Genomic DNA, 22,919 nt, shown 5'->3' with positions numbered 1-22,919 from the left:
ATCGTTGGAGTGTGGATAGCCAATGTCCTCCCATGGCCCTGATTTACACTCCCGCAGAGCGGCCTCGCTCCCGCTGCACTCAACATATGACGTCACAACGGGTCCGGACCCCGGTCCAAAGTGAGCTGCGCGCGGTGCTTTCACTGCGGCGCCGCAGCCCAGCTCCCGACACACCACCACCGCGTCCTGCAGGTCCCAGCCGCTACCATACACAGTCCCCCAGTTCCCCTTGTAGTGAACCTCCACTCTCCCGGCGCATGGACTGCCCCCGTTCACCAGCCTCAACTTCACGCTTTCTGAAAACAAAAATCAGAAAATAGAAGAACAAACGTTGCCGACGGTTTAAGCCGCGGGTCAGTCGGCGCCCCGCACACCGCGCTCCCAGCCACCCCTAGCTCCAACCATTCAAAGTCCACATGTACCACGGAATGATCAACGGGAGCGGCAGACCCCGAATGAACTGTGAACAGTGTCAACAATAAGCAGTAAGCTGGTAACCGTCCGGAGAACCGGGATCACCCGGTCATTCTTGGGATGAAAGCGGCGCCCGAGCAGGCAGGGTGAGCTGCGGACACAGAGTGCTGGAGTAACTCAGCGGAAACCCACCCATGTTCTCCTGAGATGCTGCCTGTCCAACCGAGTTACTCCAGCACTGTGGTTTTTTATTATAAACTAGCATCTACAGTTCCTTGTGTCTCCAAGTTCAGCTGCAGGTTCGTTTTCATTCTCGGGAGAGCGGCTGATGAGCTGCGCGGGTTAGTGCCCCGCTGTACTCAAAGCTCATGTGACGGGCAATGGAACCCAAACGTGTTAGAGGTGTGAAGGCATTCCTGGAATTGGACGCCAAAGGTGAAAGATCCGGACTGGGACTCCACAGTGGGATGAGCAGTGGGAACACGCTTGGAACCGGGAACCATGTCAGCAGAATCGACTCCCCACACTGCGCGCTTCAGGGACATTACTGATCGTCACTCCGTCTGTAGACGGCAGTCACCTCGCAAGTAGCATTAAAGGTCTTCAGTAACAATCAGTCTCAGTAGCCGCACTCATAACGCAGTGAAAGTTAAGCGAGGTTACCTGAAGGGTCCGCCTGACAATCCCCGGGACGGCCTGAAATGAGAAATAAAGAATGAGATTTGGCTGTGTGCCGGGTGGAGTGATGGGGTTGGGATGTTGGAGCGAATGGGTCCATGGGGAGGTGGGCATCTCATTAATGAAACCATCACCGGAAAAAGTCCTGACAGTAACCTGAGAGGCAGCGTTCCGAACCGCTACAGAGAGTTGTTTCACCTTCCCACCTGCTTTTTTAGACGTTTCTGTAAATGAGTATCAGCAGTCAGAAAATCCTATCGTCTCTTTTGTAATGAAATTTATTGTTAGATCTACAGATATCTGGACACAATTTACCGATGTGGTAAATTTGGTCCATGCCGACCAGATTGTTAAATACCTGCCCCAGCTGCCTCCCCTGGCAGCTTGTTCCATATACCCAACACCCTGTGTCTGGAAAAAACGCCCCTCTGGATCCTATTAAATCTTTCCCGTCTCATCTTAAACCTTTAGCCTCTGTAGTTTTAATTTCTCCTATCCAGGTTTAAAATACTCTGTGCCATTCACCTTATTAATTCCTCTCGTGATTATATGCACCTCCATCGCCCCTTGGTCTCCTGCGCTCCAAGGAATAAAGTCCTAGCTTGCCCAATCTCTCTCTACAGCTCGGGTCCTTAAGTGCTGGAAACGTTCTTGTAAATCTTCACTGCATTCTTCCCGTCATAATGGCTTCCTTCCTACACCAGGGTGACCCTTTTAGAACGACAGGGAACAATATACCTGAAAAGTAGGCCTGTCGGGCCACGACAACTCTCCTATCGCCTCTGGTGAACTATCAGTTTCGGACACATTTTACGTAGCCTTGAAAATACATTGTGTTGCCACTCTGACTGATAATTCGCATGGAAAAATTCATAATGCAATTAACAGTGAATAACCCCATCCTTACTCCCCTAGAATAAATTATTTCATTGTTTTCATTTTCGGTACATATGACAGTTAAAAATAAAACACTCTTGAAATAGCTCCTGTCTGTGAGGTTCACACTGTCACGAATTCAGATTCTCATTTCAATTTTACTTTCCACAGACGATATAAAGTGAACTGACCCGTGTGCCAAACTCGATCATTTTAATTTTCTGCGGACAGCCACTCCTTCATTTCCCCTCCAACAAAATTTACGACGAAATTCCCTCCGATGGATTTGCAGGATATTTTTCTGTGTTCAACACCGTCTACCACATGATGGACAAATGACCTGATCCCAGACTACTGAAGATATTCTGCCCCTGATTTCTATACTGCTTTCCAGTATTTTAATACAGGTGCGGCGATGCTAATATTTACGACTCTATGACTCTATTTATTTTCAGATTTGCTTGTGGAGAATGCTTGAATGATATTCCAACGTTACACGTTGGTTCCTTTGTGTCCTGCGTTGTCCAGCAATAACTGGGCACGACTTGCTCCCACACCTGAGTGTTGTTATCCACTTGGCTCCAGGAACAGATACTGTCTCGCCAGTTGCCATTTCCTTTTAACCGATTTTCAAGAAGTGGGGAAAGTCTATTTACGTTCACAGTTTCAAACCCGCGTTACAATTTGTGAATCTAGATAATGTTATTCAATTCTATGCCTTTCACCGATTGCACAAACTCGGCCCGTGGACAATGCAGTGGACAATTGACCGCGTGCACAATAGGCTCATTAATTTAGTGTTATATCTCGCGAAGTAATAATAATAATATAAACAGCACAATCGTATCTGACGATTTGGGAATCATTTTAGGACCATATTTTCTCAGACGTGTATTACGATTATTCAAGTATTTAATGCACACGGAAGCAGTACCATTACACATCATGTATAAAACACAGCTCCCATTCTAAACTACTAAGGACAAGGAGGAGACCATTCAGCCCATCGGCTCCATACCAATCACTGTACAACAGTCTCGTTGATTTAAATTACCCTCTGCTTATTTCCCTTCATTCGGGCCCATCAACACTTCTTTCATCCGTTTAACCATTCTACTCAAGATAATTTACAGTAGATAATTAAACTACCTAGCAACAAATCATTGGGATGCGCGAAGAAACGCGAGCACCCGGGCAAACGCGCACAGTCACAGGGAAGATACAAGTGTAATAGCATGTCATACAGCACCGGTGGTAAGGAATGAACCGAGATCGCTACAACTGGGTGGAAGCAGCGGTAGTAAAATTAAATAGAGGATACCGATAACGTGCTCCTTCCAACCAGTAGAGCCACTGCAGGCAGCGTCATAGACCCGAGTTCAATGCCGACCTCGGGTGCTGTCAGTGTGGATTTTGCACGTTCTCCTAGTGCCTGTGTGGGTTTCCCCCGCGCGTTCTGTTTCTGTCCTACATTCCAAACCGGGCATTTACCCGCTGTAAATATTCCCTCATGTGCATGAGTGGCAGTATCTTCGGTGAGTTGATGAGAACGAGGAAAAAAAAATAGGATTAATAATGCAATTGGATGTTTGCTGCTCGCCTGAGACTCGGTGGTCAAGGGGTCTTTCCATGTTGTTTGTTTAAACCAGAATCTGCAGTTCCTTCCTACACATTTACATAGATGCCAACGTGGTGTCAATTACACAGGCTCCAACAATATTCAATGACGTGATGTTATCTTAACGACAAAATCAGAAGAAAAGTTGGAGTTTGATTTAGCCAGCGCCCAATTTCTGCCGATAATTCACGGATGAATATGTCCTGCTTTTGTTTTCTGATTTGTATAATGAGGTGGACGGGAATGGAGAAACAACAGCTGAATATATGCCTGAATTTATCTATAAAGCATCAAATGAGATAAATCTTCAAAGCAAAGAAGTAAAACTGAAACTCTCAACAGAGAGAAAACAGAGGTGAGTTCTGTACATCAGTCCCAACGTGGACTGTTTTACTTTCCTCAGAAGCTGCGGCCCCGCCGAAAGTTCTGTTTGCGCGTCTCACTGCCTCATTATGTATTTAACACGAGGTATATGTAGGAGATAAACTATCAAGGCGAAATTTGTTACGGAACTGCAGTGAACTTTTAACCAACATAGAACAAGTGAAAAGCAATTTAAAGAAAATTGCAACATCTCTCTAACTGCGATTCTCCGCCTAAACAGAATGGAGAATGCACAAATGCCCCGAGAAATAAACGTGTTGCTACTAATAGCCGGACACGCAAAGTGCCAAACTGAAAACTCCGTTAATATACAATGTGACGCATTTGAAGATCATTGACCACTGTGTGGAAATGTCAGCGTCAATATCCATCGAAGTGAGTGTTCAATGACAATATTAATGCTAATTTTAACAGTGTTCATTCTACATCGAGATGACCTTTAATGATAGAAAATTAATAAAACCTATGCAACAACAGGATACTAACTACATTTTATAAATATGCTCAGTTCACAGTATGACATGGTGGATAAAAATAGCTGCAACTGATCACTATAAGCGACAGGAATTTGTGTGCGGCGTCAGTCAGCAACAGCTGCAGCTTTGGATGCTGTTGTTCACCTCAAGGAGTTTACACTCTCTGGACTCCGATGTACTCTGCCCCAAAAGTGACCGTCCTTTACCTCTGATGAATTCAGATTAATAATCTCTTTCTGAATTGCAGTACACAAGACCCGAGTCTTGCGGTGGACTGATCTGTGACTGAAGAAAATTCCCGTGGACGAAATATCACGTTTAAATCTGTTTTCAAAAATCTGAATGGGAAGTTAAATGTGTTAATCTTGGCGACATTACCCAAATATATAGCCTATTCCGACGGAATTGTGCGACTGTCATACAAGGACTCAAATAGCAAACATTAGAAAGTAACTAATTAATTATAGAAAGCAAATAACACACTTCAATATTCCATCCAGCCGTTGTCAAGGTGAATGAACCTATTTTTAAAAATTCACTCTGCTCCTGTGCCCTCATTACAAAACAGGCAAAGCCCTGATCAGGACAGGTGGAAAATTCACACGTGGACGACATTTTTCATCACTTTAATAGATCACTATGTTTTCATCACAACATTTAGAGATACAGACATAAAGGGCTGCAGTAACCCAGCGGGTCAGGCAGCATCAGTTTGAAAAAAGGGGCCGATTTAAAACGTCACCTATCCATGTTCTCCAGAGATGCTGCCTGACACGATGTGTTATTCCAACAAATTGAGTTTTTTTGTAAACCAGTATCTGCAGTCCCTCGTGTCTCCATTCGGAGATACATATTTTCTGATCGGCATATCAAACAGAGATAAACTGAAGTTAGCTGTTAATAGAAAATGCAGGACGTGGAGCAAGTGGAAGCAACTGAAAAACGTATCGGTATTTCGTCAAACGCAACTGAATATTCTGCAGAATATTCAATACAGGCGAATCAATTTCAAAAGAAAGGAGATGTAAAGATTGCCGAAAGTCTACTCGATCAGGCAATGCGCATTTACCTTTGATGGAGTTTATAACATAAATCTTAACCAAAACAGTGACCATTGAGAAACTATACGATCGACTGAACGTGACACTAAATAGAAGTGTCAATGAGGTGGACGGGGATTGAGAAACAACAGCTGAATATATGCCTGAATTAATCTAGAAAGCAGCAAATGGGAGAAATCTTCAAAACAGAGGTAAAACTCTGAAACACTCAGTACCTGTGGAAAGAGAAACAAAGGTGATTTGTTCTCTGCTGTTCTTTCCACAAATTCTGTCCATCAGTCCCAACGTGGACTATTATACTTTCCTCAGCGGCTGCTGCCTCGCCGAAGGTTCTGTTTACACGTCTCTCTCCATCTCCATCTCTCTCTGTCTCTCTCTGTCTGTCTATCTGTGTCTTTCTCTCATTGAGCATTTAACACGAGGTACATGAATGAGATAAAACATCAAGCTGAATTTTGTCACGGAAATCTGCACTAAACCTTCAAGCTGAATCGAAGAAGTGAATTTGCAACATCTCACAAATTGCGATTCTCCACATAAACAGAATGGAAAATGCAAAAATGACCCGAGCAAAATCAGTTGCTACTTATCGCCGCACACACACAGGGGCAAACTGAAAACTCGGTTTAATATAAAATGTCACACATTTGAAGATAACTGTAGGCAAATTAAACTCTACCACTGTGTGGAAATGTCGGTGTCAATATCCTTCCAAGTGAATGATTAAGATCAATGACAAAATGAATGTTAATTTTAGCAGTGTTCATTCTACATCGGTATGCCTTCTAATGTTGTAAAATTAATAAAACATTTCCGACAACATGATACTAACTGCAATTCATAAATTTGCTCCGCTCACTCTATGATATTTACGGAATTCCCTGCCACAGAGGGCAGTGGAGGCCAAGTCACTGGATGGATTTAAGAGAGAGTTAGATAGAGCTCTAGGTGCTAGTGGAGTCAAGGGATATGGGGAGAAGGCAGGCACGGGTCATTGATAGGGGACGACCAGCCATGATCACAATGAGTGGCGGTGCTGGCTCGAAGGACCGAATGGCCTCCTCCTGCACCTATTTTCTATGTTTCTATGTTTCTATGTTTCTATATGGGGGATAAAAGAAGCTGCACCGGATCACTATCAGCGACAAGAATTTGCGTGCGGCTTCAGTCAGCAACAGCTGAAGCTTTGGATGCTGTTGTTCACCTCAAGGAGTTTATACTCTCCGGACTCCGATGTACTCTGTCCCAACAGTGACCGCCCTATACCTCTGATCAATTCAGATTAATAATCTCTTTCTGAATTGCAGTACACAAGACCCGAGTCTTGCGGGTTGATTGATCTGTGACTGAAGAACATTCCCGTGGATGAAATTTCACGTTTAAATCTGTTTGACAAAATCGGAATGGGATGTTAAATGTGTTAATCTTGGCGACATTATCCAAACACACACTGTTCCGGCAGAAGTCAGCAACTTGTTACCAAATGGCTCAGTTAGAAAATATTAGAAAATAATGAATTATTTATTAACATAATTGCCACATTTGAATAGGCCACTTCTCCCGTCATTTGAAGGAAATGAGCATGTTTTCTCATCTCTGCTCCTGTGCTCGCATTATAAAAACACACAAACCCCTGATCTGGACAGGTGGAAATTTCACACGTGGCAGAAATTTATCATCAATTTAATAGATCACTATTTTTTCATCACAACATTTAGTGATAAGCCACAAAGTGCTGGAGTGACACCGCGGATCAGGCAGCAACAGTTTGAAGAAGGGTCCCGACCCGAAATGTCATCTATCCAAGTCCTCCAGAGACGCTGCCTGACCCGCTGTGTTATTCCAGCAAATTGTGTATTTGTTCATAAAACTACATCTGCAGGTCCTTGTGTCTCCATTCAGAGAATAAATATGTTCTACTATCCACAGTCCCATACACCGCAACGTTCCATTATGTGGCTATAAAGATACGGGAATATAGAGTATAATAATAAATATCATGTTAATTGATCACCGAATATTTTCAACATTCTCAATGAACTCACAGTTCCAAATCTGCAATACAACCAAAGTAAAGAAGGACCGCAGCATTCTCCCAGCGGCCAATTGCAGCGATGATACCAGGACTTCAACTGAACACCCACTACGGACATAGAATGGTCTCTCCAAAATCTTCTGACACACTAACGTATCTGAGAGTTAATTCTTTGACAACAGTTTTCATAGTAAATGATGTTTTGCTCCAAACAACCAATAGATTTTGAACGAAGTAAGGCGTGAACTGCAGTCTGCTCGAATGCACCAATGAGAAAGAACCTGCCCTTTAATGGGTTTATCCCATCCATTTTCTTTCTTTCGCCTTCTCTTGAGAAACCAATGAAGGAATTAAAAGTAACTAACACATTTGCAGATGACACAAAGCTTGGTGGGGGTGTGAACTGTGAGGAAGATGCTATGAGATTGCAGGGTGACTTGGACAGGGTGGGAGAGTGGGCAGATGCATGGCAGACGCAGTTTAATGGAGCGGCTGGGCTTGTATACTCTGGAATTTAGAAGGCTGAGGGGGGATCTTATTGAAACATGTACGATTATTAAGGGTTTGGACACGCTAGAGGCAGGATACATGTTCCTGATGTTGGGGGAGTCCAGAACCAGGGGCCACAGTTTAAGAATAAGGGGTAAGCCATTTAGATTGGTGATGAGGAAAATCTTTTCACCCAGAGAGTTGTGAATCTGTGGAATTCTCTGCCTCAGAAGGCAGTGTAGGCCAATTCTCTGGATGCTTTCAATAGAGAGTTAGATGGAGCTCTTAAAGATAGCAGTGTCAAGGGATATAGTGAGAAGGCAGGAACGGGGTATTGATTGGGGATGATCAGCCATGATCACTGTGAGTGGCGGTGCTGGCTCAAAGGGCCGAGTGGTCTACTTCTGCACCTATTGACTATTATCTATTGAATTTGAAACGGAAACGTGTCACCGAGCCGATACCTGCATCCAAGAAGCAGACAGTTAAAGAAGCTTACCGTCAGAGAGGAGATGGTTGATCCCAGTGTCCACAGTGTGATCCAGACCATGTGGGTGCTCTTCTCATTTACATCCTTCCACCACCAGGTGCTTTGGCAATTTGCAAACAGTTCAGGGCAGCCAGCCCACACGCCATCTCAGCAGCCGCCTGAAAATACCACACCATGCTGAATGCAGATTTAATTCATTTTTATTGTGCCCTGTATCACAGTCTCAAATGCAGAAGAGAACAAACATATTTCATACTCTCATGTTTTTATGTTCATATCATAGGAGCAGAATTAGGCCATTTGGCCCATCGATTCTATTCCACAATTCATTCACGTTTGATCTTTCCCTCTGAATCCCATTCTCCCACCTTCTTCCTCACATTTGGCTTCCTTCATAATTAATAACCTTTCAATCTCTGCTTTGCAAATACCCAATGCCTTGGCTTCCACAGTCGTCTGTGGCAATGAATTCCACAAATAAACCAACCTCCGGCAAAATAATCGAAACATAGAAACATAGAAAATAGGTGTAGGAGTAGGCCATTCGGCCCTGCGAGCCTGCACCGCCATTCAATATGATCATGGCTGATCATCAAACTCAGTATCCTGTACCTGCCTTCTCTCCATACCACCTGATCCCTTTAGCCACAAGGGCCACATCTAGCTCCCTCTTAAATATAGCGAATGCACTGGCCTCAACTACATTCTGTGGCAGAGAATTCCAGAGATTCACCACTCTCTGTGTGAAAAATGTTTTTCTCATCTCGGTCTCCCTTATCCTTAAACTGTGACCACTTGTTCTGGACTTCCCCAACATCGGGAACAATCTTCCTGCATCTAGCCTGTACAACCCCTTAAGAATTTTGTAACTTTCTGTAAGATCCCCCCTCAATCTTCTAAATTCTATCAAATACAAAAAGAGTCTATCCAGTCTTTCTTCATATGAAAGTCCTGACATCCCAGGAATCAGTCTGGTGAAACTTCTCTGTACTCCCTCTATGGCAAGAAAGTCCTTCCTCAGATTAGGAGACTAAAACTGTACACAATACTCCAGGTGTGGTCTCACCAAGACCCTATACAACTGCAGAAGAACCTCCGTGCTCCTATACTCAAATCATTTTGCTATCCTCCTCATCATTGTAACATAATGTCCTTTTATTCCTAGGCTGTGCCCTGTGGTCCTAGATTCTCCCACTACTGGAAACATCCTCTCAGCATCCACGCTGTGTTGTCGTTTCATTATTTAGTTGGTTTCAATGAGATTCCTACTCATCCTTCTAAACACACACGAGTACAGGCCCAAAGCCCTCACATGCTCCTCATACGTTAACCCAATCCTCCTTGGGATCATTCTCATCAATCTCTTCTGGACTCTCTCCAATGCTAGCAAATCCCTACTCAGATATGTGGAACATAAATGTTCACAAAACTCCAAATGCAGTCTGACTGGGCACCCTATAAAGCCTCAGCATTGCATCTGTGCTTTTATATTCTAGTCCTCTCAAAATGATTGCTAACATGACATTTGCCTCCCTTACTACTGATTTAACTTGCAAATTAATCTTTTGGGACCACTCCACCGGTACTCCCAAGTCCCTTTGCTCCTCAGATTTCTGAATCCTCTCCCTATTTACAAAATAGTCTATGCCTTTAGTCCTATTATCAAAATGCATGACTGTACACTTTGCTTCACCGTATTCCATCTTCCACCTCTTGCAACCTGTCCAAGTCCTTCTGCAGACTCCCTGCTTCCTCTACATTAGCTACTCCTCCACCTATCTTTATATCATCTGCAAACAGCCACATATCGATCAATTTCCTCATCTATATCATTGATAAACTATGTGAAGAGTATCGGCCTCAACCCCGACCCCAACGGAACACCACTAGTCACCAGTAGCCTATCACAAAAAGTCCCTTTTTCCCCACTCTTGGCCTTCTGCCATTCAGCCAACCTGCTATCCATGCAGGTATCTTCCCTCTAATACCTTGCACTCTCACCTTGTTTAGCAGCATCACGTGGGGCAAGTTCTCCATCTGTCATAGTCATACAGCATGGAAACAGGCTCGACAGCCCCAATTGTCCATGCTCACCAAATTGCCCCATCTAAGTTAGTCTCATTTGCACACATTTGACCCATATGGTTCTAAACCTTTCCTTTCATGTATCTCTCTGTGTGTCTTTTAAATGCTGTTATAGTCCCTGCCACAGCTACTGTACCTCATCTGGCAGCTCGTACCAGAAAACCCACCATTCTCTGAGTAAAAAAGATGTCCCTTGGATTTCTAATGACTTTTTCCCTGTCACCTTAAACCTTTGTCATCTGGTTATTGATTTCCCTACCCTAGATACAAGATTGTGCATTAATGGGAAGGGCGGTGTTTCAGATGCTAGGGGGTGGGGGGGGGGGGGGGACAGGTGCTATGTGTGGGGGATGGGGCAAGTACTGTGTGTGGGGGAGGGTCGAGTGCTGTGTGAGAGATGGGGCAAATGCTGTGTGTGGGGGAGGGACAAATGATGGGGGGGAGGGGCAAGTGCTGTGTGTGGGGGGGGGGGGGGGGGGTGGGGGGGGGGGGGGGGGGGGGTCAAGTTGATTAAGAGGATAATGTAAATTCTGCGCTTGTGTGTGTGTCTTGTGATTGTTTTTTTCTTTCTTGGGTGAGTGCAGCGGCGGTGGCAGGTAAATTGGTTCAATTCTCCTCAATCGGGATGTAGGAAGGTTGGAAAACTGCTGGAGACCCTGGCGATTATACCTGTAGATATTGTGTCCAGGTACAGCTTGTAAAGGACTGTGTTAGGAAGCAAGACATGCATCGGGATGACCTTTGGACCATCCACTGTGGCGATGAGTTCCACAGATTAACTTCCCTCTGACTAAACTTCCTCTTCACCTTCTTTCTAAAACAGCGACTTTTAATTCTGATGCTATGACCTCTGGTCCTAGACTCTCCCACCAGTGGGAACTTCCACTCTATCTATGCCTTTCATTATTCTGTAAGTTGCAATGAGGTCCCCCCCCACCCCAACCATCTAAACTCCCGAAACTCCTGCAAGTAGTGGCCCAGTGCTCATCATATGTAAACCCACTCATTACTGGAATCATTCTTGGAAGCCTCCTCTGGACCCTCTCCAGAGCCAGCACATCCTTCCTCAGGTCTGGGGCCCAAATGTCTTCAAAACAATTCCCATGATTGTCCCTTTGTGGGTAGTTTGTGGCAGTTTGCTGGATCTTTGCAGCTGATTTTAAGTTATGAATTTTAATAACACATCCTCTTGCAGAAATGACAAGTTTATGCATGAATACGCAATAACTTATGTACCCTACACACAATTAGGAAAGGTCTGACGAGATGGTAACGTTGAACATTGCCCTTCATATTTTAAACCCTGTATGTAAAATGTACTGGCCACATTTTGCAGAGGCACAGCAAGTCTCTGCAAAACCTGCTTGCATGTTGAGCTGGCAGGAAACACCTGGCACAGTGGTGTTTACTGGGCTTATCTCTAAATTGTCATATCCTCTGATTAACCAAAATATACAAAACATTTAGAGATAAATGCTGTACGTATTTCCACAGTACACTGTGCTTTGATTTGGAAGATTTTGAATCCAAGTTCTATTCCAGAACCTTCATTCAAAATACTCTGGTCTGTAGAAGGGTCTTGACCCAAAATGTCACCTATTCCTTTGCTCCAGAGATGCTGCCTGACCTGCTGAGTTACTCCAGTTTCTTGCGTTGTCTTTGATTTAAACCAACATCTGCAGTTCCTCCCAACACATTTTGTCTGCTACACAGCAAAATCTCCTCAAGGTTTGCCTGCTTTGATGAAGTTCGCCTCCTCTCTCCAATGAGAGTTTTGCCGCACTCTGTTTTACTGCACACCCTCTGTGATCCCTCCTCCTTCCTACACATCTGACTGACCCTATATATTCCCCTCATGATCTTACACATCTCTATAACATCACCCCTTTTACTAGTTTTTCATTTATAGGTGACCTCTTGATCCCCACTCTTGATCCCCCCCCCCCCTCCCTCCATCCTTTCTTTTCCGATGCTTCCCTCCTCAGTGCCTCACCTGGTCTCCCACCTATTCCCCACTCCCCCCCACACTCCACCCCACACTCCACAGCCCCACTCCCCTCCTCGTAAGTTACCACGTAACTTCACATGACTTCTTCCTGCACAAAACAAGGAATTATTTTCTTAGCCAAGTTTTTCCAGTGCAAGTAAAACACCAGCTGATAGGATTTCACTTCTGAAGAAGGGTCTCAACCCGAAAAGTCAACCATTCCTTCTCTCCAGAGATGCTGCCTTTCCCGCTGAGTTACTCCAGCATTTTGTGTCTATCTTTGTTAATGGAACTCAGCAAGCCAGGTAAAATCTGTGAAGGAAAATGGACAGACTATGTTTTGGATCAACCCAAATGAATGCTTCCTGGCCTGCTGAGTTCCTCTGGAGCTTTTTTTATTTTCCCCCCAAGACCCAGCACATGCAGACCCTTGTGTCTCTGTATAAGCCAGTGGGCTCTAGTAATATAATTCAACCACTGATCACTATGTGGAAGGGCAGGAGAGATCAGGTTGAGTTTCTAATCCAAACTGAATTAGTGGCCTGTGAACAAGCGAGCTGCCTGTGACAAGTGGTGAGCCTCCGTGTTCGCTGCTGGGCCCATTGCTGTTCGTCATTGATATCAATGGTTTGTATGAGAACGTAGATGGCATGATTAGCATATTTGCAGATGACACAAAAGTGGGTGGTGTTGTATAGTGAAGATGGTTGTCAAATATTGCAGCAGGATCTTGATCAGTTCTGCAAGTGGGCTGATGGACTTTACCTCACTAGAGACCCTCGGTCTATCTTTGATTGGACTTACTGGACTTTATCTAACACTAAACGTTATTCACATTATTCCCTTCATCGTGTATCTATGGGTGGCTCGATTGTAAACATGTATTGTCTTTCCACCGAATGGTTGGCACGCAACAGAATCTTTCCACTGTACCTCAGTACACGTGAGAATAAACTAAGCTAAACATGGTGACGTAGCGGGAGAGCTAATACCTTACATCACTGGAGACCCGGGATCGATCCTGACTACGGGTGCTGTCTGAACGGAGTTTGTATGTTCTCCCCGTGACCTGCGAGGGTTTTCTTCGAGCTCTTTGGTTTCCTCCCACACTGGAAGGAAGTACAGATTTGTAAGTTAATAGGCTTGGTATAAATGTAAAATTGTCCCTAGTGTGTGCAGATTAGTGTTAATATGTGCGGGGATCACTGGTCGGTGCGGACTCAGTGGGCCAAAGGGCCTGTTTCCGCGCTGTATCTCTAAACCAAACTAAACTGATAGTTTGAAATGCAAACCCCCAGATTCAGGAACAGTTTCGTGCCGGCTATTATCAGGCAACTGAACTATCGTATCACCAATGAGAGAGCTGTCTTGACCTCCCAACTGCCTCATTGGAGACCCTCGGAGTAACTGTAATCAGACTTTACTGGACTTTATCTTGTACTAAACGTTATTCACCTCGGTACACGTGACAATAAATTAAATTAAATTAAATTGAGTTTCCATAGGATGATCCCACACCATCAGCTACCAGGGGGGAGATCTGATCAAACATGTTTTCGTCTTGGCAGCTTGGACAAAGGTTGTGGAGGGTGGTTGTTAACAACACCACAGAAACTAACGTGGGCGATGTCACAAAGCCTCCCACCTTCTGAATTGAATGGAGTCACAAATACAGATACCAACCAGGGGATATGGGGAGAAGGGAGGAGAATGGGGCTGAGGGGGACAGATAGATCAGCCATGATTGAATGCCGAAGTAGACATGATGGGCCGAATGGTCTATTTCTGCTTCAATGACTAATGAAGTTATGAACACAATGTCAGGGAGAGCTCCTGTTGCTTTCCATAGATTCTCCCCTTATTATTCCCTTGTCATGTATCTGTACACTGTGAGTGGCTTGATTGTAATCATGTGTTGTATTTCCACTGGCAGTTTAATACGCAACAAAAGCTTTTCACTGGACCTCGGTGCACATGTCAATAAAAGTAACTGGACTCATTGAGTCAGGACACTGGCAGCTCAGAAGAGTTCCTTCATTTGAAATCACCTTTTAATCAGTCCATTTTTAAAGAAGGTTTGCTCCTTATATGCAGCGATATTCAATATATTCAATATATGATGATAAATTCTGAAATGTATTGGAACTTAACTTTAACAATGGCCATTCATTCTTCCAAACATCTTTATTAGCGGGCACTTGACGTCTGCTCTCACAGTCCACATCTGGCAGTGGAGGTGGCCCAGGACAAAAAATCAGTATGGGGATGGGAATGGGGAATTAAAACGGTTAAAATGGGAGGTAGCCTCCAAAAAATATTGGAGAACAAGGAACTGCAAACTTTTATCAGTTTGAAGTAGGGTCCTGAGCTGAAACGTCACCTATCCATGTTCTCCAGAGATGCTGCCTGACCCGCTGAGTTACTCCAGCCCTTTGTGTCTCTAAAGAAACATTGTAGCCTCACGTGATGGTGGTGTGAGGTACTGGTTCTGTGACTGAACACAGCCAGGATCGCAGAGAACTGATCCAAGGACACAAAGTCTGGGGATATGAAATAAACTGGGGATATGAAACTCTAATCTCAGTATGAACCTCGAGGTTGCCATAAAAATACATCTGATTCTCTGATGTCTTTCAGGAGAGAAGTTCTGTCATCTTTATCCTATCCTTAGTTTAGTGTAGCGTAGAGATAAAGTGTGGAAAGTGGCCCTTCGGCCCACCGAGTCCACACCGACCAACAATCAACTCGTACAGCAGCACTATTCTACACACTGGGGACATTTCACAGAAGCCAATGAACCCACAAACCTGCCCGTCTTTGGAATGTGGGAGGAAACCCACCTGGTCACAGAGAGAACGTACACACTCCGTACAGACAGCACCCCTGGTCAGGATCGAACCCGGGTCTCTGGCGCTGTGAAGCAGCAACTGTACCGCTGCGCCACGCCATGGCTGCAGATCCATCAATTAACCACCTCCACAATTCCGGGACAGGTCAGGATAGGCAATAAATGGCGGCCACATACTGACGCCCACATACTGTGAACGAGTAAATGAACAGAACAACAGAAGAGAAATACTTGAGGAAAACTAATTGGTGGTTTGGCTGACGTTAGCTGAATAGAAATGGCATGATGAGAGCAGCTGAAATAGATGTTTAGTGGTGCCTTTTGTACTGAGTGGATTTTGGAATCATTGAATCTATAACAGCAAAGACCCTTGGTAAAGTGCCAGCACTTTGATGGAACTGTCCAATTAATCCCATACCCCTGCTCCTTCCCCAATAACCCTTTACATTCTTTCATCATAACTATATAGACTATTCCCTTTTGAGAGTCATTATTAAATATCCATCCACAACCCTTCCACTGAGTGAATTCCACCTCATAATTTTCACTATGTTTGAAAAAAATCTCAAACCCCCTCGGGTTCTTTTGGCAACACCTTAAATCTGTGCCCTGTGTTTGCTACCTCCCACTGGGAATCATTTCTCCTTATCTTCCTGATAATTTTGAACATCTTCCGACAGATATCTCAGTGTCTCTGATCATGCCAGACTTAGCGAAGCCCTCCCTATGCACAGACATACAAAGACAGACACACACACGCAGACACACATATAGACACACACGCAGACACACACACATAGACACACACATAGACACACACATAGACACACACACACACACACACGCACGTAGACACACACGTAGACACACACATAGACACACACATAGACACACACATAGACACACACATAGACAACCACACATAGACACACACACATAGACACACACACATAGGCACACACACATAGACACACACATACACACGCACGCACGCACACACGCACAAACACACACGCACACACACAGACACACACATAGACACACACATAGACACACACATAGACACACACATAGACACACACATAGGCACCCACACATAGACACACACATAGACACACACATAGACACACACATAGACACACACATAGACACACACATAGACACAAAAACAGACACACACAGACACACACATAGACACACACATAGGCAGTGGCGTAGGGTGCATTTTCTACTTCTTCTCCTTTGGAGTTTTACGGCAGCCAGCATCCACAATGTTGCAATGCTGCCACCTTCTGGCTTCACTCCACAGTCCTCATGTCTTTACATTATATCCTTTTTATAAGGCCAGAGGCTCTCAAGAAATTAAACAACACCTTTACTCCTTTTCCTTTCCCTCCACACTCTAGAATGTTCTTTTCTGATATATCTGTCAATCCAATTTTCTTCATTTCACTGATCATAACTCCTCTTTCTGTTTCATATCTTCTACATGCAACTAGAGCATGCTGAACTGTTTCTGGTTGATGGCATTCCTCACACAGCCCAGTAGGGTGTTTTCCCAATATTTTTAATGTGCTGTTCAGGTGAGTGTGTCCTATCCTCAATCTTGCTAATACTATCTGTTCTCTCCTGTTCCCCCCTCTTCTTGCTGTAACGCCCACTCTGTTTTGTAGCGAATAGAGGTGTCTCCCCTTTGTTTCTTGTTCCCAGTATTGTTGCCATTCCTGATTTATTTTCTTCCATACAATGTGTCATCCTTCAGAATTGGATAATTGTAGGTTTACCTCTATGTTCCTTTTTTTAACAGCCTCTTTTGCTAATTTATCCACCTTTTCATTTCCTAGAACACCAATGTGTGCTGGGACCCACAACAAAGTCACGTCACTGCCCCTCCTTGTCACTTGGCTTAATAGTAGTAGGATTTCATACACTAGGTCAGGCCGCCTATGGGATGCACCAGACCCAATACTCTGGATTGCAGATAATGAGTCGCTACATATTAATACTTTGCATGGTTGCACCTGTTCTATCTACCGAACTGCCATCAAAATAGCGTACAGTTCCACCGTATATACTGTCAGATAGTTATTTGTTCTTTTGCAAAGTTCAACATTCATCCCTTGCACTACCACAGCTGCGCCTGTTGTTTCAGCTACTGGGTCCTTTGATCCATCTGTGAAAATTAATAGGTGTTCCCTGTATCTATTATATATATGGCTATGGTATTCTGTCTTTAGGTCTGAATTTTTGTTCCTCCTTTTTGCCTCCCATATCTCCAGATCAACTTTTGGGATGTTCAGTACCCATATTGGCACAGATGGCCACAATACTGCGGGCAGAACTCTTTGTCCTCTACTCCCATGTCCCCTTGCCACACCTCCTCCAACCCAGCCGAAGCTTCCAGACTGAGCCACCCCTCTCTCCCAGCACTCCTGTACTACCTGTTTTGTTGGGTGGTTCTCTCCATGACCCTTAAGGCTTAGCCAGTAATTAGCCATTAGTTGTCTGCGGCGCAGTCTCAACGGCATCTCCCCAGTTTCCACCTGTAGTGCACATACAGGTGACGTCCGCACACCTCCTATACAGATTCTTAGAGCTTCCGCTTGGACTTTGTCCAACTCGGACAACACTGACTTAGATGCTGACCCATAAGCTATACTACCATACTCTAGTCTGGATCTGATCAGTGATACATAAATATGTTTAAGAGATAATATATCTGCTCCCCACTCTAAACCTGCCAAGCATCTCATTACATTGATGGCTTTTTTGCATTTTTCAATTATTTTTGTACCCTCCATGTTAATATGGAGTCAAAATGGACTCCCAGGAAATGGAAATCTTTGACTCTTTCTGAATTGTTGCCGTTTGTTTTAACTGGACATCCTCTTTAATTTTCTTCCTTGTGAAAACCATTATCTTTGTCTTCTCTATAGAGAATTTAAAACCCCATTTCACTCCCCACTCTTCCAGCTGTGCTATCCCTTGCTGCATTTTTTCCACGATAAAATCTATATTCCTCCCCCTTCTCCATAGGCTGCCATCATCTGCAAAGAGCGATCGCCCCATCTCTGGTTGAATGTTTGCAAATATATCATTGATCATGATTGAGAATAGGATCGGGCTTATCGCACTTCCCTGGGGAGTTCCATTCTCGACTACACATTTACTAGAGATGTCTGACCCTATTTTAACTTGGATACTTCTACCGTTGAGAAAATCCATTATCCAGTTAAAAATATTTCCTCCTACTCCCATTAAATGCAGCTTTATTAGAAGACCTTCTCTCCACAACATATCGTAAGCATTCTCTACATCAAAAAAATATGGTAACTACAGATTCTTTTTTAACTTGTGCTTTCCTTATATCATCTTCCAAGCATAGAACTGGATCATTAGTACCTCTCCCTTTTCTAAAGCCACTCTGATAATTAGCCATTATACCGTTTTCTTCCATTAGATGCATTAATCTTTCATTTACCATTCTTTCCATCAGTTAACACATGTGTGCTGTTAAAGCTATAGGTTTATCATTTACTGGATTACTTGCATCTTTCCCTGCTTTCCTAATAGGCACAATGATTGTTTCCTTCCACCTCTCCGGTATTCACCCTTCTTCCCACACCTTGTTATATAGTGCAAGTATCTTTTGGAGTCCCTCCTCACTTAGATGCTTTATCATTATGTAACAAATATCATCCTTCCTTGGGGCTGAGTTCTTACACTTGGCCAGAGCTCTCTTTAGCTCCCCCAAATTAAATGGAATATTGTACTTGTCCTCTGTGATACCTTTCCTTTGTAAGGCCTCAACATTTTCCTCTCTTGTTCTTTCCCTACCACTTCTTCCTTCATCTGATAAGTTGTGGGAGCTGTGAACCCTACTAAAAGTGTTAACCATTAGTTCTGCTTTGTCTTTATTTGAGACTACAGTTTGATCTCCATTTGTTAAGATAGGATAACTCACTCCCTTTTATCACCTTCCATTTTTTTAATCACCCCCATCTCTCCCCTACCTGTGTTGTGTTTCCAATTGAATCACCATACTTCCTCCAATATGCTCTTTTTTGTTTGTCTTATAGTCCTCCTAACAATTGCCTGAGCCTGTTTGTAATTAATCATGTGTTGGTAGTTATGAGTTCTTTTTAATAATCTGAATGCTCTGTTCTATTCACCACCGCCTCTTTACATTATTATCCCACCATGGCACAGCTTTCCTTTTTGATCTTCCTTTACTTTTAGGTATGGAAACTAATGCTGCTCTTTTGATACCTTCTGACAATTTATTTCTCAAAGTTTCTATATATGTCTCTTCTTGTATCGGTTTTACATATCTATCACTTTCCTCCTTAAATTTCTCCCAATTAGCCTTTATAAACACCCATCGCCCACTTCTGTTTTCTTTACTATAATTAAAGTAACATTTATTTTGCATAGCCACAGGATGATGATCAATTCCTATGGTACCCTTTTCATATACTTCCCAGTTACATTTAGCAGGCAATCCTATTAGAAAACAAGTGTACGGTCCAACCCAGATCCATTCCCTGTCCTAACATCTACCCTGGTCTTCTTTCCATCATTTAGACATACTAGATTACCATCATTTAATAATTCCTCAATTTACCTGTCCCATTATATACTGACTTTCCACTGCCCCATATAGTATTATGTGCTTTAAAGTCCCCACACAAATAAACATTAGATTTGCTCTGGCCTTCTACTTCCTGTACGTTATGGACCTCTAATCCGTTACATGGATTATAGTAATTATTACCACTATTTTCTCCTCTCAGACCACACTTCTATTCCACATATTCCTGTTCCTGCCCATTCCCTAATACCCTGTATGGGTATCCCTTTTAAATGAAAGTGGCGCAACCCCTCCTCCCCCATTTCCCCTATCACATCTCACTGCAACATAATCATATAGAACAAAATCTAAACTTGGTTTCAACCAGGTTCCTGGATACATACGACATCTGGTTTTTCCTTCCTACTGTCTATGAATTGCTTAAAGTCTTGCCCATTGGCTAACAAGCTTCTTGCATTCCATTGTAGGATTAAGATTAATATTATTAACCCACACATGTTGACTCTTGGCTCGCCTGGATACTGAGACCATCATGTATTTCCTCCCAGTTCAATCCTGCCATGCCCAAGTGGTGGACTGCAGCCTTTATAATGATTTGGATCCTTTCTGTTTTGGATTATACTTCTGCTGTCGCATTTATTACTCCTGCTATAAATATAACCAGGTTTTTTCTTTTCTTTCCATATACTCTTTTCTTTTTCTTTTATTGTCTCATTATGCCCACATCTTATTCCCCTGATCCTTCTTTCATTCATCTGTTTTGTAGGGTCAGCCCTTTTTGCTGCCTCTGCATAGGAGACCTTTTCCTTCACTCTTATGTTTTGTACTTCAGCTTCGCATTTCATCACCTCACAGCCCCAGTAAGCCACACTATGCTCTCCTCCACAATTACAGCACTTTGGTCTGACCCCCACTCCACACTGACCATATTCATGGTCCCCACTACACCTTGCACATTTCCTCGCCCCCTTGCACATTTTAGCTATATGCCCAAATTTCTGACATTTGAAGCACCTCATTGGTTTGGGTATGTACTCTCTTACACTATATCGCATGAATCCAAAATGGACCACTTTTGGAAGGGATTCTGTCTTGAATTCGACCAGGACTGGCTCGGTTTCCTCTTTCTTTGCTCCTTTGGTCATTCTTTTGGCATACATAATTAATTCACATCTCTTCCTGTCAGAACTGAACGAGGAGGAGGACACAAATGCAGGCTCAGACACAGGGCAGATCAGTCTTCGGCGTTTAATCGGTCCAAGTCAGTACACAGGTAGGCAAAACAGATGCAACAGTACCATATAGGAGCAGGCAAGAACCAGTGGTCGAAAATACAGGCAAAGGTCGAGATCACAAGGTCACAAGATTTCTGGAACGAGGTGATACCAAGTAGCATACACCACGAACTGGCAATGGGAACTAAACACAAAAGGCTTAAATACAGACTAGCAGGGGATAACGAGACACAGGTGAAACACATCAGGGCGTGGCCAACAATCACATGAGGGTAAACGACCTGACAGGAAATGGGACCTGAAACAAGAGGAGATGTGAGACACCAAAATAAAACAAGAATGCAAACTCTAATACTGAAAACCAATAAGAAACAGAAACTAGATCAAACGCGAGACCTGACAGTACCCCCCCCTCCACGGCGGCTCCTGACGGCCCAGGATCTTCAGGATGTTGGCGCCGATAGTCCCTGATAAGTTCCGGGTCGCATATGTTGCGAGCTGGCACCCAAGACCGCTCCTCAGGTCCATACCCCTCCCAATCCACAAGATACTGACAACCACGACCACGCCGGCGCCATCCCCAGCAAACCGGCTGACCGTAAACACTGGACCCCCATCAAGGAACCGGGGGGGCGGAGGGGGTGTGGAGGCAGGGACCAGAGGACTCTCCTTAAATGGCTTCAGATGGGAGACATGGAAAGTAGGGTGGACCCTCATGGCACGGGGGAGTTTGAGACGAACCGCCACAGGATTGATGACCTTCGATATGGGGAAAGGACCAACAAAACGAGGAGCCAGCTTCCGGGATTCCACCCTCAGCGGTAAGTCTCGAGTGGAGAGCACACCCTTTGACACAGGCGAGGTATACTGGAGCCGGCGTTCTTCCACGGTCAGCCATCCTCTTGTAACGCGCAGAACTGCGCAACAGCATCTGACGAGCCCCATTCCAAACCTTGCCGACAGCGACGGACGAGAAGCCTGAGCGGAGGGCACACTGGACTCCTTCTCCACAGCAGGGAACAATGGCGGTTGATAACCATAGGCACACTGGAATGGAGAGAGACCAGAGGATGAGCAAGGAAGTGTGTTGTGTGCATACTCCACCCAATAAGGTGTTTGCTCCAAGTTGAAGGGTTCTGTGCCACCAAGCACCGCAGTCCTGTCTCCAATTCCTGGTTAAGGCGTTCAGTCTGTCCATTGGATTCCGGGTGATAACCAGATGTAAGGCTGACCGTGGCGTCCAACAGAGAACAAAACTCCTTCCAAAACCTGGACACGAACTGAGGCCCCCGGTCAGACACAATGTCTCTGGGAAATCCATGAATGCGAAAAACATGAGACAGCATGACCTCTGCCGTCTTCTTGGCGGAGGGACCAGCTTGTGCAACGCAATGAAATGGACCATCTTAGAAAATCTGTCCACTACAGTCATGACTGAGGTGTTACCTTCAGAAGAGGGCAAGCCCGTGACAAAGTCCATGGAGATGTCTGACCAGGGGCGTGAGGGGACAGGCAGCGGATTCAGGAGGCCAAAGGCGGCCCGACGGGAGGTCTTGTTCTGAGCACAAATACTGCAGGCGGCGACGTACTCCTTAATCCACCTCTCCATGGAAGGCCACCAAAACCGCTGTTTGGCCACAAACAGGGTTCGA

At 44.3% G+C, this 22,919-nt stretch overlaps 1 long non-coding RNA gene across 1 annotated transcript; it reads right to left on the bottom strand.

Annotated features, from left to right (window-relative positions):
* Positions 1-22,166, bottom strand: LOC116969861. The gene is made up of 5 exons (XR_004410948.1): positions 22,156-22,166; positions 18,325-18,329; positions 9,317-9,326; positions 1,078-1,110; positions 1-296 (listed from the first exon to the last, which is right to left on the bottom strand). It is a non-coding gene; the product is annotated as an uncharacterized LOC116969861 (long non-coding RNA).
* Positions 22,167-22,919: the final 753 nt, after the last annotated feature.

The sequence above is a fragment of the Amblyraja radiata genome, unplaced genomic scaffold, assembly GCF_010909765.2.
Source record: "Amblyraja radiata isolate CabotCenter1 unplaced genomic scaffold, sAmbRad1.1.pri scaffold_294_ctg1, whole genome shotgun sequence".
NCBI classification, from domain to species: Eukaryota; Metazoa; Chordata; class Chondrichthyes; order Rajiformes; family Rajidae; genus Amblyraja; species Amblyraja radiata.
Note: the sequence above shows the minus strand (reverse complement) of the source record. Positions and strands in the feature narration are given on the sequence as shown.